This window comes from Choloepus didactylus, chromosome 6 (assembly GCF_015220235.1).
Source record: "Choloepus didactylus isolate mChoDid1 chromosome 6, mChoDid1.pri, whole genome shotgun sequence".
Taxonomy (NCBI): Eukaryota; Metazoa; Chordata; class Mammalia; order Pilosa; family Megalonychidae; genus Choloepus; species Choloepus didactylus.
In genome coordinates, this window is record NC_051312.1 from 77,540,487 (window position 1) to 77,565,274 (window position 24,788).

The 24,788-nt window shown below is 39.6% G+C and overlaps 1 long non-coding RNA gene across 1 annotated transcript; it reads left to right on the plus strand.

Annotated features, from left to right (window-relative positions):
* The first annotated feature begins 6,308 nt into the window (after nucleotides 1-6,308).
* LOC119537636 lies at nucleotides 6,309-21,148 on the plus strand. The gene is made up of 3 exons (XR_005217450.1): nucleotides 6,309-6,618; nucleotides 18,538-18,681; nucleotides 19,329-21,148. It is a non-coding gene; the product is annotated as an uncharacterized LOC119537636 (long non-coding RNA).
* Nucleotides 21,149-24,788: the final 3,640 nt, after the last annotated feature.

A 24,788-nucleotide genomic window follows, 5' to 3' on the forward strand; every position in this document is an offset into this window, starting at 1 on the left:
ATGAAATGGGATAATGATAGCCCCTATTGGGCTGTCATGAGTATTAAATGATGTAAGCAAAGTGTCTAGCACAGTGCCTGGAACATAATTTCTGCTTAATAAATTTTAGTGTGTAATGCATTCATACACTCATTTAACACGTTTACTGGTTTCCTAGTTTATGCCAGGCACTATATTCTGAGTTGGAGATACAGTGGCATATGAGAAAGGCAAGATCCCCCCCTACTTAAATCTGGTAGTGAAGACAGGCAATAAACATGTAAACATATACACCAGATTAAAAAAAAAAAAGGATACATGAAATCAAAGTGCCTTCTGGTTATGAGCTATGAAAAAAATAAAACAGATTCGGGATAATGACTGGGGTGGGATGGAGTGAGCTGTGCTTTAGGTGAGAACTTCTGGGATTAATAATGGGACCAGAGTAACATGTATGAATTACTCCTTGATACTTGTGTTCAAAGAGTGTGAATTTTTCAATTTTCATGGGTTCAGTTAGAAGAACCCAAGCCCCCAGCTGCCAAGATTGGTGGAAAATCAATTATCGGTTCTTTTAGGGCTTCTCTCCTCTCCTTCCTTAGATCGTACACCAGGGGGCTCACACCACCTCGGTGCCTCTCAGCCCGTGAATGTCTTGCTGCTGTTCCTCCTTATGGCCACACGATGCCGCTGTTGAGGTACCAGTGTCCCAGTTAATGCCTTCTCTCGTTACCCTGTGGTCTGCCTGTCCAGCTCTGCTCCTGGGTCCAGGGGTCTTTCCATGGAGGGTGGCTCTGCAGTAGTTGCATTTCCAAGCCTCAGTGCTCAGATGTCGCCACCTTCCCAGCAGCCACCATCTTCAATATTCTGCTGTCACAGAGGGGATGACTTGACTAGGTTGTTTTCTGTTCCAAAGGAAAAATGAATCCTTGTTCTTCTTCCAAATCCCTAGGAATCCATCCAATTTCCAATTTCAACACACAAACAAAGTTAAGAGACCAACTGTGCATGTCCTACTTAAGTGTCTTGATAGGTCATTGGGAAGTATATGAAGACCAGTAAGCCTGGCCTCTGACCACTGTAAACCCAAAGGCTTGGGAAGTGTCTGTGTGTTAATTTTTATTCCTTCCTGATGGTCTAAAGCAGCAAATCAAGTTAAAACAAAATTAATCTAATTTCTTAATAGCTCACTTTGTTACATTACATTCTCATGGTCCCTGGCTACAGTTATTATTTTTAATATTATTATAAATTAGAGGGAGTGGGGTCACTGACACAGAGTATCAAGTTGACATCCAGCATGTGCAGCATTTAGGCAGCTGCCAGCACTGTTAGGCTCAGAGGGATTGATCTGCAGTAACCAAACTCACAAAACAGTGATGAATCTGAGTGCTCGATTCAATAATTTCCCTAAGCAATCTAACTGCCATGTGGCAAGAGTACTCTAGATAGCTAGTCAGAACATTTTCATCCTGCACATAGTCTACGTGGGAAGCCAAAACAAGACCTTAAAGTGTGAATAAGGAAATAGAATAATGGAAACTGGATGAAGATAATGGGCATGAGTACCCACCCTGATATGCCCATTTTCTACTGTGATATTCTTTCTACCTGTTTAAGATATATGCATTCTTGGTAAGAAATTTCCTCCCCTATTAAGTACTGGAGTTCTTTTTCACTTTCTTTTGTTGAGTGTTGAGGAATCATATAACTTCACTGGTGAAGGGAACTCAAAAGCCATCTAGTCCACCCACTTCAAACACTTAAATGTTCTGTACCATCTTGCTGCCAAAGGCTTAGTTGACCTATACTTGAAAAAGTCCGGTGACAAGAACTCACCTCTCAGGCAACTCTTCTTTGACAACTTAGATAGAAAAGTGTTCTTTGTACTGAAATCAAAATGTGCCTCTATGGCTTCCAACATGTTGCAGCTGAGCCCCCTTCAGCCACATCTGAAAAGATTCCTGTATTTCTTTGGTGTGTATGTTCTTAGAGTCTAACTTCAACAGGTCATATAGGACTGATTCATCTGGGACTTCTCCCACAATCTCTTCTCCAGGCCAAACATTACTGTTTTATCCAGCCATTTGTATGATATGTTTTCAAATCTTGGTGGCCATTCTTTTGTGAATTGTTTTAGTTTATCCATATCCCCTTTAAATAGGGAGGTGGCAAGGGGTCAGGGAGAAAGCATAACCTTTGTCATCAAAGATATCTGAGCTTCATTGCTAGTAAATAATTATTCCTTTTTTTCCAGGTCTATTATGAGGACTAAATAAGATTGTCAATTCACTCATTCATTCATTTGGTATTTATTGTGTTAGGTGATGGAGATCAATAGTGTATTTTACAGATAGGGATGCTGTCCTTGTAGAAATAACAGTAAACCACCAATTGTAATAGAGATTTTTTTGTTTTTTTTTTTTAAATGCAATTTTGAGATATAGTTATACACCATATAATACATCCAAGTATACAGTAAATGGCTCACAGTACCATCATATAGTTGTGCATTCATCACCACAATCAATTTTAGAAAATTTTCATGTAATAGAGTTTTGAGTAAGTGCTATGAAAAATCTAAAATTCTATAGGAGCACACAAATGGGGCATCTAGCCCAGAAGCAATCACACGGGAGGTCTCCCTAAGAGAAATGATCTTCCTTCCAACCTGCCTTCCTCTTCTATTTATTTTTTATCCTATTCTTTTTTATTTTTTATGTAAAAATTCAAGTGACTTTTTAGAATAACCTGAGATACATTTTTTTTAAAAACCCACTCATCTGAGTTTCCCATTGACACATTGGATCTAACATATTGAAAACTGTGCTCTTTTCTTAAAAGTCAAAATTCTTCTCTGTATTCACGTATCTTAGAAGTGTTGCACCCAAAGATGACCTGATTTTTCCCCATCAAATCCCCATATCCAATGAGTTACCAAGTCCTGCAGATTCTCTTTTTCCCCCAAAGTTCATAGGAAATATCGGGTGGTGGTGATTTTTTTTACCATGATAGATTTTTAAATTTTTAATTAATTTAATTTTTTTTTAAATTATTATTCCCAAACACTCTGTGTAGCAACCCATGGCCTGAGCAAAACAGGCCTGCAGATCTTTGGTGCATAGCAGTCTGCATGACCTAGGCAGCCAAATGTTTAACCTATTGTCTTTCTAAGCCAGTACAGAGAAAAAAGGGTAAACTGACCTTAAAATGTAACTTTATGAAAGCAGGCAGGAAGTGAGAGGCTCTTAGTCTCACAAAAAGAGCAAAATGTAATTGTTCAAGTGTTGTTCTAGTCCTTCCTGCACCACCCCACAGGTCAAAATGACATATTCCTGCATCTATGCTCCCCCCACCCTTAGGAAGGCCTTTGTCTTAAACCCTTATAAAAGGCTTTCTGCCCTTTTTGCATTGCTGGGTCGTCTTCTCTGTGAACGTGATGTCTGCCCAGCCTGAGAGAGCCGTCATGATCTCTCCACGATTTCTCACCCTGTAAGAAAGCCCTGAATAAAAGCTCATGTATCAGAAAATGCTCATTGTCTTCTTTGGCCTCTGGACTGGAATGGCCCTCTTGGGCGCGACAATTGGCAGAGCCAGTCTGGAGAATTAAATAGCCACCAGCCGGAGACTAAAGAGATCCTGGGCACTGAAGACATGAACTTGGGGAAGGTAAAGGAGAAGGCCCCGGGTGGGATACCGGGGTAGGCCTGCCATATTGATTTCTCAAAAAGAGATGATGAGCCTCTGTCTGAATGGGAAATTGATACTAAAGAAAGTAGGCGTACTTGACCTCTGTTCCAACAAAGGGTTAAAGCAGAGGGAGTTCAGCACCCTGATCCCCCATGGAGGGAGGAAGGTGGGGCAATGGCAGCAGCTTCTGATCGGAGGGTGCTCATTTCATCCTGGGAGTTTTCCCCAGCGGAATTAAGAGATACTAGTAACCAATATTGACAAAAACCTAGAGAGCCATTAGCAAACTGGTTGCTCCTGTTTCATTTTGTGTTAAACCTTGCTAACACATTATTTAAAATATTTTTAGATTTTTTTTCCAGTCAAGCTGTGTTAGGCTTCACAGGGGAAAACAACAATGGACATTTGCTGTGCTTCCACAAGGATACCTTCAAATATGGAAACCTCCAGAAGAGCCTGACTATCAAGTTCTTGGGTTTTGTCTGGTTAGGTAAAACTAAGGCTATTCCTTCAGCTGTTGTTGTTAAAATGCAAAGTTATCTCACATTGCTTACTTCTGAACAGTTGATGGGTTTTCTTGGTTTAAGTTGTTAGGAAGTGTTTATACTCTGTGTAGTATGAATTTTAAAACTTTTGTATACCCTATTTAGAAAAGGAAAAATGTGGGAATGGGACTTTCCACAGCAGGCTGGTTTAAAAGACTAAGCAAACTATTATGCAAGCCCAGACTTTAAGGGGGGGTGGACCCTGATATACCCTGTGATTTGGATGTGGCCAGTGCCAACATGGGCTTTGGGTGGGGTTTGTGGCAAAGGCAACAAGCTAAATGTGTACCTGTTAGATTCTGGTCCCAACTATGGAAGGGCACAGAACTCAGATATAGCCCTTTAAAAGAGCACTTGTGCACAGTTTGTAATCCTTTGTTGCAGGAGTTGAAGGTCTAACTCAGGTGCCCAGTAACCTTACAGAAGACCATATACATATAGATATGCAGATATGGGACACTATAAATGAGCCCCATTTGGGGAGTGCTCAGGTAAGCACACTGACAAAATGGAAAGTCTACCTCCTACGATGTGGCATCTTTGACAACGGCTCTTTAAAAACAGAGATGCATGAAATTTTAGGACCGGCCTCCTATGTGAAAGAGCAGCATTCTCTGTTTCCTGTTGATCCTCCCGAGGTGGCTCCTCCCATGCCCACTGTTGACGGACAAGGAAATGCACCTGACTCTGCATGGATTGGCACATGGGTAATCTGCTACCTGGGCAGCCATGACTGTCCAGCCCAGTACTGACACCGTCTGGTGGGAAGACATCTGAACTGCCTGCCACAAATATAAGAGAAGCATTTTTCATGTCTCTGCCCACAACACCAATTCATTACCAAGTAACATAGAAGCGAATGCCCTAGTGAAATTCCACAGCCTGACACAAATGATGCATGAAGTGGCTGAATGGCTGTGCCGGAAGACTGGGTACCGAGGACACCAGATTCCTGTCACCTGGTGGCAAGTAGACTATAATGGCCCCTTTCCTCTGTCCACAGGGACAAAATATACCTTCACCACTGTGAATATGACTAAACACTTTAAAGATGATAGAAACAATGGACTCATTGTGTAATGGCTGTATCAGCATTAACTCCAGATAAAGGGGCTGGCTGCCTTCAAGCCACAATGGGACAATGATAATAACTCTCCCTTGCTTGTGCCACAAACACTAGAAATTGGGGAAAATAAGGTCAGTTGGCTCTGGTTCTGGCCCATGCAGCCACACTGGTTGAGAATCCTAAGCCCATGGGTATTAGAATTACATAGGAAACTAACTGTAGTTCTGACACTGAAGGGCTCCCTGCAGGGGAAGGAAACATGGTATTTAAAACCCCCTCACCTGGAACTCTTCTGTCTACTATGAAGACTCAGTTTATATATATTATTAAACCACTCAGCTACCCAATTTAATGCTTACATGTATTGTTAATTCTTGTTAAAAAATAAATGTGTTACTGAAATGTTTTAGTATTTAGCTTTCTAACAAGTGTAATGTTATTGGTAATAATATGTTGTGAAATGCTTACGAACAATTTCCAGAATTATTTTGGTAACTTGAATGTAGAGGGTATGAGGGATGTCTTTTTTTTATTATTGAAGGAAAAAAAGTCATTTTTTCCTAAATGGTTGTATCAAAATAAAAAATAGGGGATATAGAACAAAATCTGAATAAATATAGAAAGTTGCAGAAAGTTGGTGGAAAGGGAAATTTATTTCTGTGATCAATGTTGAAAAAAATGGTAAAAACTAGATATAGAATAAAGCAGAATGCCTGCTAGTGTTATCCTTTGGCTATTTTAGCCCAGGCAGTACTTGTGCTAAATGGTAAAACTCATTAACCTGGCCATAGCACCACTTGCTAATAGGTTTATTATCTCTCTGTACCAGTGTATTATTACTATGTTGTTTATTGTATTGTTGTGAATTATAGATGTAAAGTCTGTCCTATGGTCAATGCAAACTGTTGTGCAGGAGTAAATTGTAGCAACCCGTGGCCTGAGCAAAACAGGCCTGCAGATCTTTGGTGCACAGCAGTCTGCATGACCTAGGCAGCTAAATATTTTACCTATTGTCTTTCTAAGCCAGTAAAGAAAAAAGGAGTAAATTGATCTTAAAATGTAACTTGATGCAAGCAGGCAGGAAGTGAGAGGCTCTTAGTCTCACAAAAAAAGCAAAATGTAATTGTTCAAGTGTTATTCTAGTCCTTTCTGCACCATCCCCCAGGTCAAAATGACATATTCTGCATCTGTGCTCCCCCCACCCTTAGGAAGGCCTTTGTCTTAAACCCTTATAAAAGACTTTCTGCCCTTTTTGCATCGCTCAGTCATTTTCCCTGCGAACGTGATGCCTGCCTGGCCTGAGAGAGCTGTCATGATGTCTCCACAACTTATCACCCTGTAAGTAAGCCCTGAAAAAAAGTTCATGTATCAGAAAATGCTCGTTGTTGTCTTTGGCCTTTGGACTGGCATGGCCCTCTTGGGCTGCAACACTCCACGTTCCATCTCCCTCCATCCCCTAGGAACCTTTGATCTACTTTCTATCTGTGTGAATTTGTTATTTCTAGACATCTCTTGTAAGTGGTATCATACAATATTTGTCCTTATGCTTCTTGCTTATTTGACTGAACATAATTTTTCAGGCTACAGATTCCTTATTAATAACCCTCATGAATTCTTTTCTCATTAATACCTCTAATAAATTCAGGGCCTCTATGAGGACTTGAGAAGAAAACCCACATACTGGAAGGCAGAGCTGAGAAATGGAAAGAAGTTGACTGTTGTACTTTCTAATTGACAAAATGGAGCTAATGATAGTCCCTGCCTTGTAGGTTTGCTGAGTTAAATGGGGGAGTAAAGTATAAAATGCTCAGTACTGTGCCCGGCACCTGGCGGCTAATTGTTCATTGCTGTTTTGTTATTATCACTGGATCCCTAAATTCAGTCATGCAGGAAACTGGTTCTTGCCACAGACATTTTCATTTATATGAGCTAATAAATATACTTTCTGCTTAACTCCAATTTTAGTTTTTTCGTGTGTTGGTGTCTTTCCTCTACTGCTCAGAGTCCTGACAGATAATGGTGCCATCAACACTGGAAACATCACTGAAGGCCAGGGCACCGTCTTACTCGTCCTTCTCTCCCCAGCACCTGAACATTAGGAGCATAAGCAAGTTTACCCTAGTGAGGTGCTAGGAGTGCAGGGATGGACAAGAACCAGCCCTCAAGGGGCTCGCTCCGTTCGGCACTGTTTGCTTTTGGAGCTCTGTGGCTTCCTCTCAGGGGCTACTTAGGCACAGCGGGCACTGTGCTGAGGGCCCACAGTGCTTTTATGGGCCCATGGACATGTTTAAATTCTTTTAAAATTAGAAGAAAAAAAAAGAACTTTTGTTCAAAGCAAACGCTTCAATACTTTAATTATAAATGTTAATATATTTGTCTTTATATCTGTGCAGTTGCAAAAGCATACTTTTAATTTTGGGGGTTTGGAGGCAGGAGCCCATGAGAGCAAGTGTGCCTAGGACCCACAGAAGTCATGCTGCGGTTTCTGCCTGTTGTCTTCATGATTTTTTTTTCCTTTCCTACTCATCTTTTCTCATCAGTCTACTGTGTTTTCTTGAGAAGCTGTAGTCAGCTTAACTTTTTTTTTGTTTACCTTCCTTCTTTGTCTCCTTTTCCATCCCTCCCCTCCCCTCGCTTCTCTTCCCTTTCCTAGGTTTTTCTCACTGATGTTTCCCTTATGATATCCCTTGTCCCTTTGAAGCCAAATACATTTATAGGATTTTGAACAATCAGGATAACAGGGAAACAAAGCTTCCTAGTTAGATCCTAAGTGGAGTAGTCATGTGAAGAAAGAATAGTGTTGAAATATGTGTTGTATGGACAGTTAATATAATTAAATGGGAGAATAGAACTAAAAATACAACTCATTTTGTTTGACAGAGACTTTCTGGAGCAAATCATTTTGAAGTAAGGTGAATTCTCAAATACAAAATTATTTTAATGACACCATTATTATTTCTTTTTTTATAAATGCAATTTTATTGAAATATATTCACATACCATACAATCATCCAAAGTGTACAACTGTTAACAGTATCATCATATAGTTGTGCATTCATCACAATCAATTTTTGACCATTTTCATTATTCCAAAAAATTAAAATATAAGTTAAAAAAAATACCCAAAATGCCCCACACCCCTCTCCCCCCTTGCATTCGTTTACTTTTTGTCCCCATTTTTCTACTCATTTGTTCATACACTGGGTAAAGGGAGTGTGAGCCACAAGGTTTTCACAATCATATCATATAAGCTGTATTGCCATATAATCATCTTCAAGAATCAAGGATACTGGATTGCAGTTCAACAGTTTCAGATATTTCCTTCTAGCTATTCTAATAAACTAAAAACTATAAAGGGATATTATATAATGCATAAGAGTTACCTCCAGAATGACCTCTCAACCCCATTTAAAATCTCTCAGCAACTGAAACTTGGTTTCATTTTGCTCTGAAATTTTGGTCAAGAAGGCTTTCCCAATCTTATAAAGCCAGGTCCAGGCTCATCCCTGTGAGTCTTGTCCCACTTTGCAAGGGAAACTTACACCCCTGGGAGTCATGTCCCATGTAGGGGGGAGGGCAGTGAGTTTACCTGCACATTTGGCTTAGAGAGACAGGACACATCTGAGCAACAAAAGAGGTTCTTTGGAGGTGACTCTCAGGCTCAATGATAAGTAGGCTTAGCCTCTTGTTTGCAGTAACAAGCTTCCTAGGGGCAAGCCCCAAGATCGAGGGCTTGGCTTACTAAACTGGTAGTCCCCAAAGCTTGCGAGAATATCAGGAATTTCCCAGCTGGGGAAGTTTACTATTTCCACATTTTTCCCCAGTCCCTCAAAGGGGCTTTGCAAATACTTTATTCTCTGCCCAAATTACTCTGGGATATATCGGGGCTTCACAGCAACCTGTACAAGCCAACCAGATCTCACTCCCTATTCAAGGTTCCATGTAATTATGGTGTTTGAATAAACTGACCACACAAGTTAAATTACATAGTTGCTACAGAAAATATAGATTTTGCACCAAATAAACATCTCTTCCTTTGGTCTCACACAGAAGGTGAAGTTTTAAAACACAGTTGATATCATCCTCTACCCTTTAGTCTGATCTGCAGTCTTAACCAAGTCCATTTTATTCATATCTCCAGTTGAAGTCTCATCTCCTTTTCAGCCTCTTCAACAGTTGCTGCATGGGGCAATGCCAACACTCACAGCTGCCAAACTTTGGCTCCAAGTCCCAGGCACCACACAGACACCCAAAGCCCCAGGGACCAACCAGGTCACACACAAACAGTTCAGCATCTCAGAATTTAGAAAAAAATTGTTACAATTCATGAATAGATGTGACTGCTGTAAGAGCTTACAATTGAAGAAACTTTACATAAGCCTTCCCCTGATAACCCATGTTCCCAAATTCAACTTTCAGAGTTTGCACATTATTGTTAGTCCATATTAATGAAATGTTATAATGTTTGTCTTTTCATTTCTGGTTTATTTCACTCAACCTACTGTCCTCAAGGTCCATTCACCTAGTTGCATACTTCACAACTTCATTCCTTCTTGCCGCCACTCAAAATTCCACAGTTCACCACTCAGTTTTATCAATTGATGTACCCTTAGGCCACCTCCATCCATTGCCAATTGTGAATACTGCTGCCACAAACACCAGTGTACAAATGTCCATTCGTGTCCCTACTCTCAGTTCCTCCAAGTGTATAACCAATAACAGGATTGCAGGACCATAGGGCAACCCCATACTTAGCTTCCTGTGGAACCACCACACTGCCCTCCAGATGGGCTACACCATTCTACTTCATCCAACAGTGAATAGATACATCCCTCTCTCCATGTTTTCTCCAGCACTTGTATCCCTCTGTTTATTTATTAAAGTTTTATTCACACACCATACAATCCACCCTAAGTAAAAAAATCAGTGATTCCCGGTATAATCATAGTTATGCATTTACCACCACAGTCTATATGAGGACATTTCCATTTGTTCTGCAATGAAAGAGGAAGAGGAGAAAAAAAAAAAAGTGAAGAATAAAAAAATATAGAAGAAAAGAATAAAATAAATTAAAATAAAATGAAAAGGTCATACAACAACACCACCACCACCACCAAGAATTCCATACCACTCCCTTATATCCCCCTCTTATAGATATTTAGCTTTGGCATATTGCCTTTGTTACAATTAATGGAACCTTATTACAATGTTACTGTTAACTACAGATTTCTATTTTGCATTCATTGTATTTTTTTCCCCTATAACATCCAGTTTTCAACATCTTGCAAGGTTTACATTCATTTGTTCTCCCCCAGGTACAAACATTCTTATATTAGGACACGTAATCACCATCATTGACCACTCTAGGCTTCACTAAGTTATACAGTTCCCTTCTTTTGCATGTCATACATGCACCTAACCTTCCTCTTTCACGTGTACTCGCACTCATCTTTGTTCAGAGTACTTACAGTATTGTGCTACCATCACATAGTATTGTGCTATCTATTTCTGAATCTATACAATCAACCCTGTTGAACATTCTGTACTCCTTCAGTATCAGATGCATGATCTCTATCCTCTTTCTCTTTCCTGATAACCTGTGTTCTCAACTTTAACTTTCAAGTTTTCCTTGTTAATGTTAGTTTATATTAGTAATACCACACAGTATTTGTCCTTTTGTTTCTGGCTAATTTCACTCAACATAATATCTAGTGTCTACCATTTTGTCTTTTGGATATTATATGTCGTATCTTATTTTATTTTTATTTTCTCTCTTTCTATTTTTGTTCTTACTAATAGTCTTCATTTCTACACTCTTCTCTGAAACTCTCATTCCTGTCTTTTCCTATCTGCCTGTAGTGCTCCCTTTCGTATTTCTTGTAGAGCAGGTGTCTTGTTCACGAACTCTCTCAGTGTCCGTTTGTCTGAAAATATTTTAAACTCTCCCTCATTTTTGAAGGACAGTTTTGCCAGATACAGAGTTCTTGGTTGGCAGTTGTTCCATTTCAGTATTTTAAATATATCATACCACCGCCGTCTTACCTTCATGGTTTCTACTGAGAAATCTGCACACAGTCTTATCGAGATTCCCTTGTATGTGATGGACTGTTTTTCTCTTGCTGCATTCAGAATTCTCTCTTTGTCTTTCGACATTTGTAAATCTGATTAGTAATAGAATAGGTCTATTTGGATCAATTCTGTTTGGGGTATGCTGTGCTTCTTGGACCTCTAACTTTATGTCTTTCATAAGAGTTGGGAAATTTTCATTGATTATTTCCTCTATTATTCTTTCTGCCCCTTTCCCCTTCTCTTCTCCTTCTGGGATACCCATGACATGTATATTTATGAACTTCATGTTGTCATTCAATTCCCTGAGATACTGCTCTGATTTTTCCATTCTTTTCCCTATCTGTTCATTGTGCATAGGATTTCAGATGTCCCATCCTCCAGTTCATAAATCCATTCTTTTCCTCTTCAAATCTGCTGTTTTATGTCTCCATTTCTTTTTTCATCTCTTCTATTGTGACTTTCATTCCCATAAGTTCTGCCGTTTGTTTTTTCAAGCTTACAAATTCTTCTTTATGGTCACCAAGTGTCTTCTTTATATCCGTCATCTCTTTTGCCATATTTTCCTTCAACTCATTGGTTTGTTTTAAAAGATTTGTTTGAACATCTTTAATTAGTTGTTTCATCTCCTGTATGTCATTTGAAGTGTAAGTTTTTTCCTTTGACTGGGATATATCTTCATTTTCCCTAATGTGACTTGTAATTTTTTATTGTCTAGGCATCTGGTTTCCTTGATTACTCCAATCAGATTTTCCTAGACCAGATGGGCCCAGATCTCAGGAGAAGGATGTAATCAGTAACAAATTTCCCTGAGGATGAGACCGAGCAGGTTGTCAGACTTTCCTGTGAGGCCTTTAGACTCTGTGCTTTTCCTATCCTGCCCAGCAGGTGATGCTTGTCAGACCACAGCTCCCCACTGGCATAAAGAGGTTCCATGCCTTTAATTCTCAGTGGACCCTGTCCTTCCAGAAGCTGAGGGTTTCAGAAGCCAAGCTTATGCTGTTTCTACATTTTCCCTTTTTTTTCCCCCAGGCCTTAGGGTCTGAATTCCCTGAGGGAGGGCTGCCACTCAAGCTGGGAACTTCATGTTGTCATTCAACATGGTCTTTTCTTAGGGAAGATAAGACCTTTAGAGAATTATCTACTTCACTTGACTTTTTCATTTCTCTCTCTGATTCTCTTAACTCTACCCTTGCCTGGGTCAAGACTGACAATTGAAAATGCCTGAGGCTTTCTCTAATGATACTTGGAATGAGAGAAAAAAAAAAAAAAGAAAAAAGAAATCCTTTTTTCAGAGCCAGTCCTCAGCCCGCCAGATTTGCTGGTCGACTGGAGTTGGTACCCAGTTCCATATGCCCCTTCTCTTGGGACACAGCTGTTTTCCAGTATTCTGAGCTCAACTGTCTCCCTAAAGCCTCTGTTTCTGTTTATTTATTATTTTTTTCCCCTCAGTTTTGCCTCTTCTCTGCTGCGAGTAACCTCAGTGTTCCTTTCCTGCTTATCCTGCGTTTATCTGTGCTAGTAGCTTGTATTCAGTAGTCCAGATTTGTTAATTAAAACCACAGTTGGAGATTGGTTGAGTTACTTTCCCTTCCTCTTAGTAGACTGCTTCTTTTTTCCACAGGGAAGTGTTCCAACTCAGCCTGCCAGGCAGATGGGGGAGAGGTGCCAACTCCGCAGTTTGGGGAGCTTTACTTACAGTTTTATGCTGCAATCTCAGCCAGTCCACCCATTCTGGACTGGTGTACAATGTGTCAGGTCACAGATATCCCCCAACAGTTGTTCCAGACTATTTGCTAGTTGTTTCTGGCTATTTACTAGCTGCCCCAGAGGACTAACTAAATTCCATACCTTCCTATGCTGCCATCTTGCCCTGCGTCCTATTATTTCTTTTGTCCTTTATACATTTGCATGCCTCTCTTTTTTCTTTGGTTCTTTACCCAATTTCCCAGACTGTCCACCTGTTTTACCCTAAGTTTTACACTTCTCTAATTCTGACTGGTCAAATTGTTTTGTAATACCATTCAACTTTTTAAAAAGTCACAGATGTGTCCTTCTTATTTTTGCTTACCATTTGAAATTAACATATGTGTTGATCAAAATTTCAAATGTATTATTCAGATAATTTGATCATTATTCCTCAATTTTGTAAACTTATTTGGAAGATATATGTCTTATCTTTAGCATACTCTCCCCCCACCATTTTGAGAAAAATTATGGATTAATGACTATTCTTTTTTTTTTTAATTTCCTTTATTGAGATATATTCACACACCATGCAGTCATACAAAACAAAGCGTGCATTCAGTTGTTCATGGTACCACTGCATAGTTGTGCATTCATCACCCAAATCAATCCCTGACACCTTCATTACCACACACACAAAAATAACAAGAACAAAAACCAAAATGAAAAAGAGCAATTAAAGTAAAAAAGAATACTGGGTGCCTCTGTTTATTTGTTTGTTTTCCTTCCCCTATTTTTCTACTCATCCATCCATAAACTAGACAAAGGGGACTGTGGTCCATATGGCTTTCCCAATCACATTGTCACCCCTCATAAGCTACATTTCTATACAGTCGTCTTCAAGACTCATGGGTTCTGGATCGTAGTTTGACAGTTTCAGGCATCCACCACTAGCTACTCCAATTCACCAGAACCCAAAAAGGGTTGTCTATATTGTGTGCAAGAGTGCCCACCAGAGTGACCCCTCGGCTCCCCTTGGAATCTCTCTGCTACTGTAGCTTATTTCATTTCCTTTCACATCCCCCTTTTGGTCAAGAAGATGTTCTCCATCCCACGATGCCGGGTCTGGATTCCTCCCCAGGAGTCATATTCCACGTTGCCAGGGAGATTCACTCCCCTGGGTGTAATGACTATTCTAAAGACTCAATTTTTACCAATTCACTGGATATTTTCCCCCAGGTGCTTTCCCCCTGATTCTTGCTCAATGGGAGCACTTTTCAAGATGACTTGTGTGTGTGTGTGTGTGTGTGTGTGTGAGTGTGTGTGTTTCCTTCCTATTTGAGTCATCTATGAAGATATTCTTATTTTCTTGCAACAACAATATATTCCAGGCTTATCTTGATTTTCTTTGACCCAACATTTGGTCCCAGTTTTCCCTTGGTTCCTTTTGTTGCAAATCAGCATAAGAAAAATGCGAGCAAATCTGAGCACCCAATAGATTGTCCCCCATGATTCCTGCCTGTAAGCAGGGTGCCATCAATGGCTGCTCAAAGTGTTTGTATGAAAGAAAAGTCTTAAAATCATGAGCTTATTCTGAGGACTTTTAAAAAATACATGATTTTCACTAGAGAAGTTGTAGGTTTACAGAAAGGACATGCAGAAAATACAGAATTCCCATATACCTGCCCCATTTTTTTTTTTTTTTTTAACATTTTGCATTAGTGTGGTAGCTTCACTACAATTGATTAGAGAATATTATTAGAATTGTACTATTGACATAGTCCATAGTTTACATTAGGGTTCAGTGTTGTGTTGTATAGTGAGTTTATTCTGATGTTTTTGATTTAGCTCTAAATTCTTATTTTAACCCTTTCAATTTATTTTTCTTTTTTCAGAGCAATTAGTTTTCATATTTTCCCTGTAATACAATATTTTTTCACAAACTTTGATAAATCAAGATTATATCCCATCTCAAAACCATTCACCAATTACACTCTTGTTTAAAACATTGTCAACTTAATATTCCTTTTTAAAACACAATTTCACTTTACCCAAGCATATAATAAAAGAATACAATTTGGGGCTTTAGGAAGAACTAATATACACCACAGCAAGATTAAAATGTATTGGTAGAGCAAATATGGGGGTGTAGCATAATAAATATGTATCCTTCCCCCCTCCAGTTTAAGAAAATTAAAATTGATTTTATAGACTATAGCTCCAAACAGTGTGCTAGTATCATCTGAATATAACACAGATTTCTCTTAAAGTTAAAGATAGTATTTACCCTTTCAATTTACCTCATCCAGGAAAACACTGGGAGAACATGAAAGCAGAGCACCTGGTTTCTCATATAGCATTTCATACAATTAATAGAGAACAGTAATGAATAAATAATACAGACAAACATATTAATGGAGTTTTATCTAAAATTAGCTTTTACAATTTGGGGGGTTAAAATACAGACCTAACTTTTTCTTTAAGTCACTACTTGAGCCTACTTACCTTTTTCATAGATAAACACACATATATACACCAATATACATATGTACAAATACACATATATAAACACTAACATATTATACACACACATATGCCAACACACACATGTGCATTTTTTACCTCAGTGTTGTACTTCATAAATTTCCAAAAGCCAGCTAATGTCAAGGTACAATTAAATTATTATTGACATTAAAATACAATAAAATCTATACCAAAAATTTTCAGAGGAATAAATAATATTCCATTTCTGAAAATGTAGATGAGCAAGTAAGTGTGGAACAAAATCTACAGGTTCAGGTAATTTTCAAAAAATCAATTCACAGAAGCTATTTCAGTTTTTATTTTATAAATCTATGACTTCTCAAATGAAAAATAAATAAAATCTTTAAAGAGAACATGTAACTTCTGTAAATTTAAAATTGTACTAAAATTGTTTAGCTTGTTAAAATATTTACTTAAAAAATTAAGTAAATATTTTAACAAGCTAAACAACACTAAAAAATAGATCCCAGTAAATAAAAGCTGTCAGTAATGAGAATTACATTTATGAATGTAGCAGAAGCAAGATTGAGGCAATTCTATCCTGCCATGTGGAGAATTCAGGAAAAAAAGTTGATTCAATTTAGTGAGAATGCCTCATTTAATTTATAGGAAATGGTGTCTTGAGACCATACATTTTTCCATCATCAAAATCAGATACTCTCAAATTGTGCTAAGAAGCTAAAAAAATGCAGAAGATAGATAATCTTTGGTTAGAACCTGAATTGCTGCAGTCAGTCATTCCTCTCTTGGCAGAAGCTTTAATAATGGGGTACTCCTACTTTCCAGCTGGGCAGACTCATCCCAGTCGTGTCAGCACATAATGGAAAATAAAACTGCAGGCATCTAAGTTATTCATTTGGAGCTAAAGCTAAATAAAGAGGTGACAGAATGGAGGCGGGTGGTGATGGCAGGGATGCTAAGCACCGGCTTTCAAGACTTTAGCACTTATGTTGCACATAGTGTCTCCAAACAGAAAATGAAACAGAACAGGTGGAAATCAAAAGACAGAAGTCTTAGGGAAGCATCTTCTGGACCTTGTGTTATACCAAAAGCATGAGCAACAAAAGAAAAAATGCATAAATGGGACCTCATCAGAATTAAAAACTTTTGTGCATTGATGGACTTCATCATGAAAGTAAAAAGGCAAACTACAGAATGGGAGAAAAGATTTAGAAACCAAATATCCAACAAGGGTTTAATATCCAGAATATTTAAAGAAATCCTACAACTCAACAACAAAAAGACAAATAACCTAATTTAAAAATGGGTGAAAGACTTGAATAGAAATTTTTCCAAAGAAGATATACAAATGGCCAATAAACATATGAAAAGATGCTCGACATCATTAGGCATTAGGAAAATGCAAAACAAAACCACAATGAAATACCGTTTTACCCACTAGAATGGCTACTAGTAAAAACATGGAAAATAACAAGTTTGGATAGAATGTAGAGAAATAGGAACACTTGTTCATTGTTGATGGTAATGTAAAATTGTGCAGCTGCTGTAGAAAGCAGTTTGGCAGTTCCTCAGAAAGTTAAGTGTATGGCCTGGCAATCCCACTTCTGGGTATAAACCCAAAATGTTTGAAAGCAGCGACTGGAACAGATATTTGCACACCAATGTCATAGTGGCATTATTCACAATTGCCAAAGGATGGAAGCAATCCAAGTGTCCATCAACAGATGAACGGGTAAACACAGTGTGGTATATGCACTATTACTCCGCCATAAAAAGGAATGACGTTCTGATACATGCCACAACATGGATGAACCTTGAAGACATCATGTTGAGTGAAATAAGCCAGACCCCAAAGGACAATGACTGTATAATCTCACTGATATGAAATAATTAGAGTACGCAAATTGATAAGAGTCAGAAACTAGAATACATGTCACCAGGGGCCAGGATGGGGGTAGGGAATGGGGAATCAGTGAATTAACACAGAGTTTCTGGTTGTGGTAAATGGATGGTGGTGAGGGTAGCACAACATTGTGAATGTAATTAACATCACTGAATTATAGATTTGAATGCGGTTAAAAGGGGATATTTTAGGTTGTGTATGTGCTACTAGATAGAACACAAATTTTTAAAAAACCATAAGACCATGCGATACAGTGAACCCTAATGTAAACTTTAGACTATGGTTAATAGTATAATCATAATAATATAGTTTTATCATTTGTAACAGAGATACCATGCTAATGCAAAGTGTTCATAATAGAGAAACCTGTGTGCATGTGGGAGTGCATATGGGAACTCTATTTTTGCATGATTTTTCTGTAAACCTATAACTTCTCTAATATAAAAAGGAGTCTTTGTCAGGGAAAATAAGACAAGATATTAATGTTCCACATCATCATTAACTCTCTTGTATACTCAGTGTACCCATATTTAAATAAATCTCTCAAAAAGTAACCTTGCCATCTTCCAACCCATTTCCTTTTTTTCACCCTTACTTCTCTTAACCATACTATCATTCTTCCAATTCCCAATATTCAAACACTTTGTCAACCCTCTCTGTTATCTCCCACGTGCAATTAGTCAATCAATCATGAAGAAGCTAGCTATGAAACATTTCACAAATCCATTCCCTCATTTCTGTTTCATTGCCACTATTCTAGTTTAGAATCTCGTTGCCTCTCATGTGGGCTTTCTTTTAAATGCCCCTATTCAAATCTCCTTGGTGTACTCAGTTGATCAAGAGACTGTTTTTGATTTTATTGAAAACCTGTGACCTCTTCCTCATAACCAAGGTAGCATCCTGTCTGATACTTATCATATTCTGGTTGGGTAATTGCTCCATTACCTGCTAGACTGTAAGCTCTTGAGGGCAGGGGTATATTAAATTTATCTTTTAATCCATTACAAGGCCATATGTATATTTAGAAGTCATAAAAATGACTTGTTTCATCCAAAAGCGGGCCCTTGACTCTCCTCTGTGTCTTCTCTCTCCTGAAGTGACATTGATTTGGATGCGCCATCTGCACAAAGCCCAGCGTTTGCCAGTTTAGCCTACAAGCTCCAACTCTGCTGATGGCCGGCCTGCCCACCGCTCTCCCCTTGCCGAGTGGAAAAGCGCAGCTCACAGTTTCTAAGACAATGGTAAGGACAACTGACCATCAGACTAGCTTTACTCCACCCTCAGGGTCACCCCTGTTCCTTGCAGACAAGTGGGCCTTGAAGGAACTCCATCTTTGAAAGCTGTCCACCACATGTCTTCCTCGGCCATCCCCTTGGCATCTCCCGACCCGCCATCCAGCCCTCATCTGTATCAAAGCACAAAGGCACGAAACTGTCCATGAAAGGCTCACATGGCCACAGCCAAGGGGGTGCCCACAACTCTGTGGGCAGTGGAGGCGTGCGGCTGCCCCAGGCAACAGGGGACCCCACCAGTGTAACTGCACTAGCTGGAGGAGGAAAACACACACACACACACACACACACACACACACACACACACACACAGAGAGAGAGAGAGAGAGAGAGAGAGAGAGAAAGAGAGAAAGAGAAGGAGTCTGTCAGTCTCAGCAAATAAGGGTTCCTGTGAGACCACCCTCACCCGCTCGGGACCCTCTGCGGGGAGCTGAGACCAGCACCCAGCATGCCAGCCCGCGGGGGTCTCCAGGCACCCGCTGACGATCACGCTGCATGAGTCTGTGTGGCGGTGGTCACGTCCACGCTAAAGAACAGCTCGTTGTGCTCATCTGTGAAGTCTTATTAAACACGGATGTTGTTTTCTGCGTTCCCAGGATGATCCATTCAGTGAGAGGCAACTCTGGATCAAGAACTGCGAGGACGTGACGTGCTTTTGCTTCATTGCAGTTGCTGTATCTGTTCCTTTGCGGTTTGGGTGTTTTTGTTTTATGTCTGTCAACGCAGCAGAGGAGATCAAACCCTTTGTGGCTTTCTTTCCTCAACAGATAGAGTTGGGAGGTCATGAGTGTTTTGCTGTCCTCATATTTTGTTCAAAATTCAGAACAATTTTTTCTATGTAAATACTGAAAGTGTATGATTTGTGCAGCAACTCAGCTATTTTTAATTTCATATTTTCACATGTTATATTTAAGGGATAAGGGAATTTTTTAGATCCTTCCCCAAGTTGCATTCTCTAAGTTGGGTTCATTGTGCTGGCTGGTTATCTAATGTGCATCCTTACCAACATCAAAATGAGGGTTTTTTTGTAGGGGGTTTCTTTTTCATGTCTTTTCTTTTGGTCATACTGAGGCTTCCCAGTTCAGCGCAAAGGAGCAGAGTCAGCCTTACAGTGTTAGGAAGGGACTAGCTCTGCAGCCTGTTGACAAACTGCCCTGCTGGCTCTGCTGTCTTGCTTTGACCACAGAGTTTCAATGTTTTCGGTTCTTTTAAACTAGACAACAAAGCCAGCATTTAAAGTCTCAGAAGCATAACTTTCTAAGGGAAGGAAAGGTTGTCACATTATAAAATCCAAAAAAACCCAAAAAAACAAAACAAAAAAACCCCACACACAATGAACTTTGAAATGCTTCAGTCGTTTTTAGTAACATAACCTGTAATGGTGGATCTGGTGAATATCATTCCCAAAAATGGTTCCGAGTTTTAGGAATGTGGAGAAAGGAATTACGTTGATTCCATTCAGGAATCTGTATAGCAAGTATGCGTCCCTTCTGTTGAGATGAATTTACAAAAAGTGCTTCAGCTGCTCCAAGCACTGTGTGGAGGGTGTTGCAAGAGCCCAAGAGCTCAGCCCAGCGCAGAGCTCGTGAGCAGCTGCCGCCCCCGCCTCCCGCCCCCTTTAGATACATACGGGTATACCATGCAAATATATTCTACCATGAGAACCACTGTCTTTACTTTTTTTCGAACAAGAATCTATCCATCCTGCCTAGCCCTGAGTTTTCCGAGCACCGCAGGTGTCCTGGGAGTTGTCTGCATCTCATAGGTCATCTGACTTCCTGTTTTCAAAGTAAGGGTGTTGGGCTCTGCTGAGCGCTACAGGGAGGTGGGTATTTGAAGTCCATTAGGGGAGGATGTTGGCGCAAAAAACTTAATCCCATGACATCTCATTGATGTACAGAACTGGGGACTTTTAGAGTTGACGTCTGATCGTGATGGGTACCCATCAAGGGAAAGAGTTAACGTGTCAGGCATCTGCCCTCTTGGAGCAGGACTGGCCCGCGTGGCCACCGAGAGCCCTCAGCCACGATGGCGGGGTTCCCGGGAAGCATTCCCCAATGGAGGAGCACATATTTTTCTGCAGTTCTTGATTGAAAGTTGTCAGAAATATTTAAAAATATTTAAATTGCGAACCTATTGATAAAGAAATACTGATAAAAACTGATATGTAGGCCTGTACTAATCTCCATGCATTAGTAATATGGACTGTAATCCCACACTAAGGAAACCACTGCGAGGCGCGAGCCCCGGGGGGTGCGCGTTTTAAAGCTTAACAGGGATTGTGCTCCTTTTCCGTCATGGTGAACCAAATGAATTGGCACCACTGTGGTCACGTGCTGCAGGCTTAAAAAAATTTTGGTTATTTTGTGTGGACAACAATGTAGAAGCCAAAATTGATGTATTACTATGCAACGTTTTTCTATGACTTTTAATAAACTTTGGGGGAAAAAAGAGTGGGCATTTGGTATTTAATTACCCTCTTCTTCCTTCTTCTTTTCCCCTGATGCCAAGATGTTCCTTCCAAAAGTATGCCGTAGGGTAAAGAACATGGGACTGGTGCTTCCTATTGTAACCATAAAAACCCTACCTCCTGAACACCTGTTTTCCCAAATTACCAAACAGTGATGGAAATAAATCAATGTCCAATTCATCCAGAAGAGACTGTGGTTATCATCTATATTAGTTTCCCAGGACTGCCATAACAAATTACCACAAACTTGAGGCTTAAAACAACAGAAATTTATTGCCTCAGATCTGGAGACTAGAAGGCCAGCTAGAAGGTGTCTTTTGCCTCTTCCCAGCTTCTGGTGGTTTGGTGGTTTGCTGGCAACCTTGGCACCCCTTGGCTTGCAGCTGCAGCCCTTCAATCTCTGACTCTGTTGTCACATGGCCTTCTTTTTCTGTGTGTCTCTGTGTGTGTCTTCTTCTTTAGGGACACAAGTCATATTAGATTAAGGGCCCACATTACTCCAGTATGACCTCATTTTAACTAATTCCATCTATAATGACTCTATTTCCAAATAAATCATGTTCACCAGTACTGTAGGTTAGGAATTCAACATATCTTTTTTGTGGGGGACATAATTCATTCCTTTTTTGAAACTGCCTGTTTGCTAGTGGTGTTAGTACCTCCACTTTTGTTGGGGATTGATATCCATGAAGCATTTTCTGCTGGGCACAAGTAGATGCAGCTCCTGTACTTTGATAGACACAGGTTCTTGGCTGTGCATGCCTCTGGAAGTGCTGGGGTTATACTGTCAGCACCGTAAAAATTGCTCTGCTTACTTTCCTGGAAGCTATTTGCTCTGTCAGCAGGAATCTCTGCTCTTCAGTCTTTCTTTCACTTTGCCATTATCAATGCCCCACTATTGTGCTAAGGTGTAGAACTCCCCACCCTTGCTCCAACCAGGGGTAAGGGTGAGTGATTCCAAAGGGATCTCACCTGGCCCTAGTATTCCAGCTCTTTCAAGTGTTCTTATTTCAAAAGGAAGTTCTTTGTTATAGGATTTCTCTTCTGCCCTATCCAAAACTCAATGCAACCTTTCTCTCAAGTGAAGGGTTTGGAGAATTGGATCTTTTCTCCAGGTCAATGTGTTGGGTGGTCTAACAGAATACTTCGAATGGATTCATCTTCCTTTGTCTTTCAAGAATATTACCCAACTAGACAGTTAAGTGTACTGAGCTTTATAATAGCGGGGAGTTTTGTTTCTCTATCTTTTTCTATTAGCCACTAACACAGCCTCAGATTTCCCAGGCTTATAAGCAAATGATACCTTCTCCAGAAAGAACAGATACAGAACCCCAATGCCAGAGCCACCAGCAAAACAAAGTAAAAGTGAACAACAGCATGTAAGATTATTTGCAGGAAGTGATTTTTAGGGCAAGATACAAAAGGACAAGTACAGTTATGGCAGTACCTAAGGCCCCCAAGAATGATGCCGGGAGGTATATGTATTTCTAGAAAGTATTCTGCATTGGAAAAGGCTTATGGATCATATTGAGTCTACTGAATATTTCCATGGATTTTGTTTCTGTTTAACAGCTGAGAAGTTGGCCAAGAGGGATATCCAGGGATTCCTAAATAAGATCCAGAAGTAAATGAGTTCTTGAATATCAAATTCAATTCCAATGAACTGGAAAGGGGTAAAATAAATCATTGTTTTTGCAGTGTGGTTGGAAGTTGAGCTAGATGCAGGAAGTTTTCTAGTGCATGTTTCCAACATAGCAGAATAATACAGAGCTTGCTGCAGATGTGTTGTCAAAGTTAATACAGACTATTAGAAAGCATGGGGTGAACAGAATACAAAAAAAGCATTTTTCTGGTCAGGTAATAAATACCAAATATATCCTGTGGACTTTGTTGAGGGTTGGGGCTGAGGGGAGGCCAACTTGTGACCTAGGGTAAGAAGCTATTGGGCAAATAGGACAAAATCTTAAACAGCCACTTACGGACTCTATCTTCCCTGAAGCTTCCAGAAACTAAAGTCTTTCAGGAGAATAAAGAGGTGCTTCCCACATGTTTTAAGATGGCTCTGAGCCAGTATTATGTGGGCCTTGGCCAACTCAACATAATGAGGAAAATATGGATAAGGCATCGACCCCTTTAAGTATATTATGCTACTGTCAATCCTTGTGGTTCTATATAAACTTTAATTTTTATCGTAAAATCAGCTGCCTTTATCACCTCTCTGATGACTCCTCCTCTTTCATTCAAAGAGAGTGCTATTTGGCCCACAGTGGAGGGTCTTCTACCTATATGCCATGCTTGCCAAGGAAGGAAGGATTTGTTAGGCACCACTTCTGGATGGTTTTGCCATGATCAAAGGAACCAGGGTTATCTTGGAGTTCACTGGTGGTGGTGGTTGTTTTGTTGTGTTTGTGTGTTTTTCCCAGATATTCCAAAAAGACATGTAAAAATCCAGATATGTGTAAGTGCTTAAAAAATCTCTATGGCTGCACAACCCTGTGAAACAAGGTGTAAGTTCATAGCATATTAGTGACCACCCTCCAAAAAGAGTATTTCTTTTAAGAGCCTGAAGCAGGAAAAGCCGTTTCTTGATCATTTTTGCTTATCTTTTTTGTGTTTTTTTTGTAATTGTGCTGCCTAAAATGAACAAAATACTGGAAATCTGAGGCTCTCCAAATGATAAGATCTGACCAAATTCCATTGTAATGTTGCCCACAGGTGACTGATGCTCCTGTGCCAACAATTGCATTACATTTCTCACAACCATTACAACCATTACATTACATTACTTAATTACATTACATTACATTACATTCCTTACAACCATTACATTACATTCCTTAGCAGAGACTTGGTGCACAGTGGAAACAGTGTGACCAACTCATCCCAGCTTGCCCAGGATTACCCTTGTTTTAGCACCAAAAGAACTGTGTTCAGTGAACTCCTCAGTCTCAGGCAAACAGGGATGGTTGGTCACCCTAAATGGAAGTGAATATGGCTTTGGTTAAGTCATATGGGACTGTCAAGATTTTTGAAGTTTGGCATTTTAAAAAAACTTCTGATAACTCTTGGTGAATATGTTCATCTACACCTGTGCCATAAAAAATGAGGATTCCAATTTCTAAATCATAAAGGGCAAAATAGTGAGAAATTATTAAGAGGAGGATATGAAGTTTATTCGACAAATATTAAGTATTTACTATGTGCCAAGCACCTTCTTAGGTTAAGGAAATAGAGAAATGAACAAAATAAAGCCCCTACTGTCAAAGAAGAAATTTTCAAGAATATAACCAAAGGCAGGTTTGCATGCTTCTGTGTGAATTGTGGGATAAATTTGCACACTGGTTAACCCTGTCCAATACCAATTGGTAAAGTTGTCTGGGGAACTGAATCACTAGATGTTTTCATGTTCTTATGGTATATCCTACTATTTTCTAATCTTGATTGCACATCCATATGAGGAAAAAAGTTGGACATGCAATCTTGATATATTTACAAATTACTTGTAGTACTGTACTATTAAACATATACGCAAAAATAGGAATTAAAGATGCTGTCCTAAGTAGCCAGAGATATATGCATCTGACTA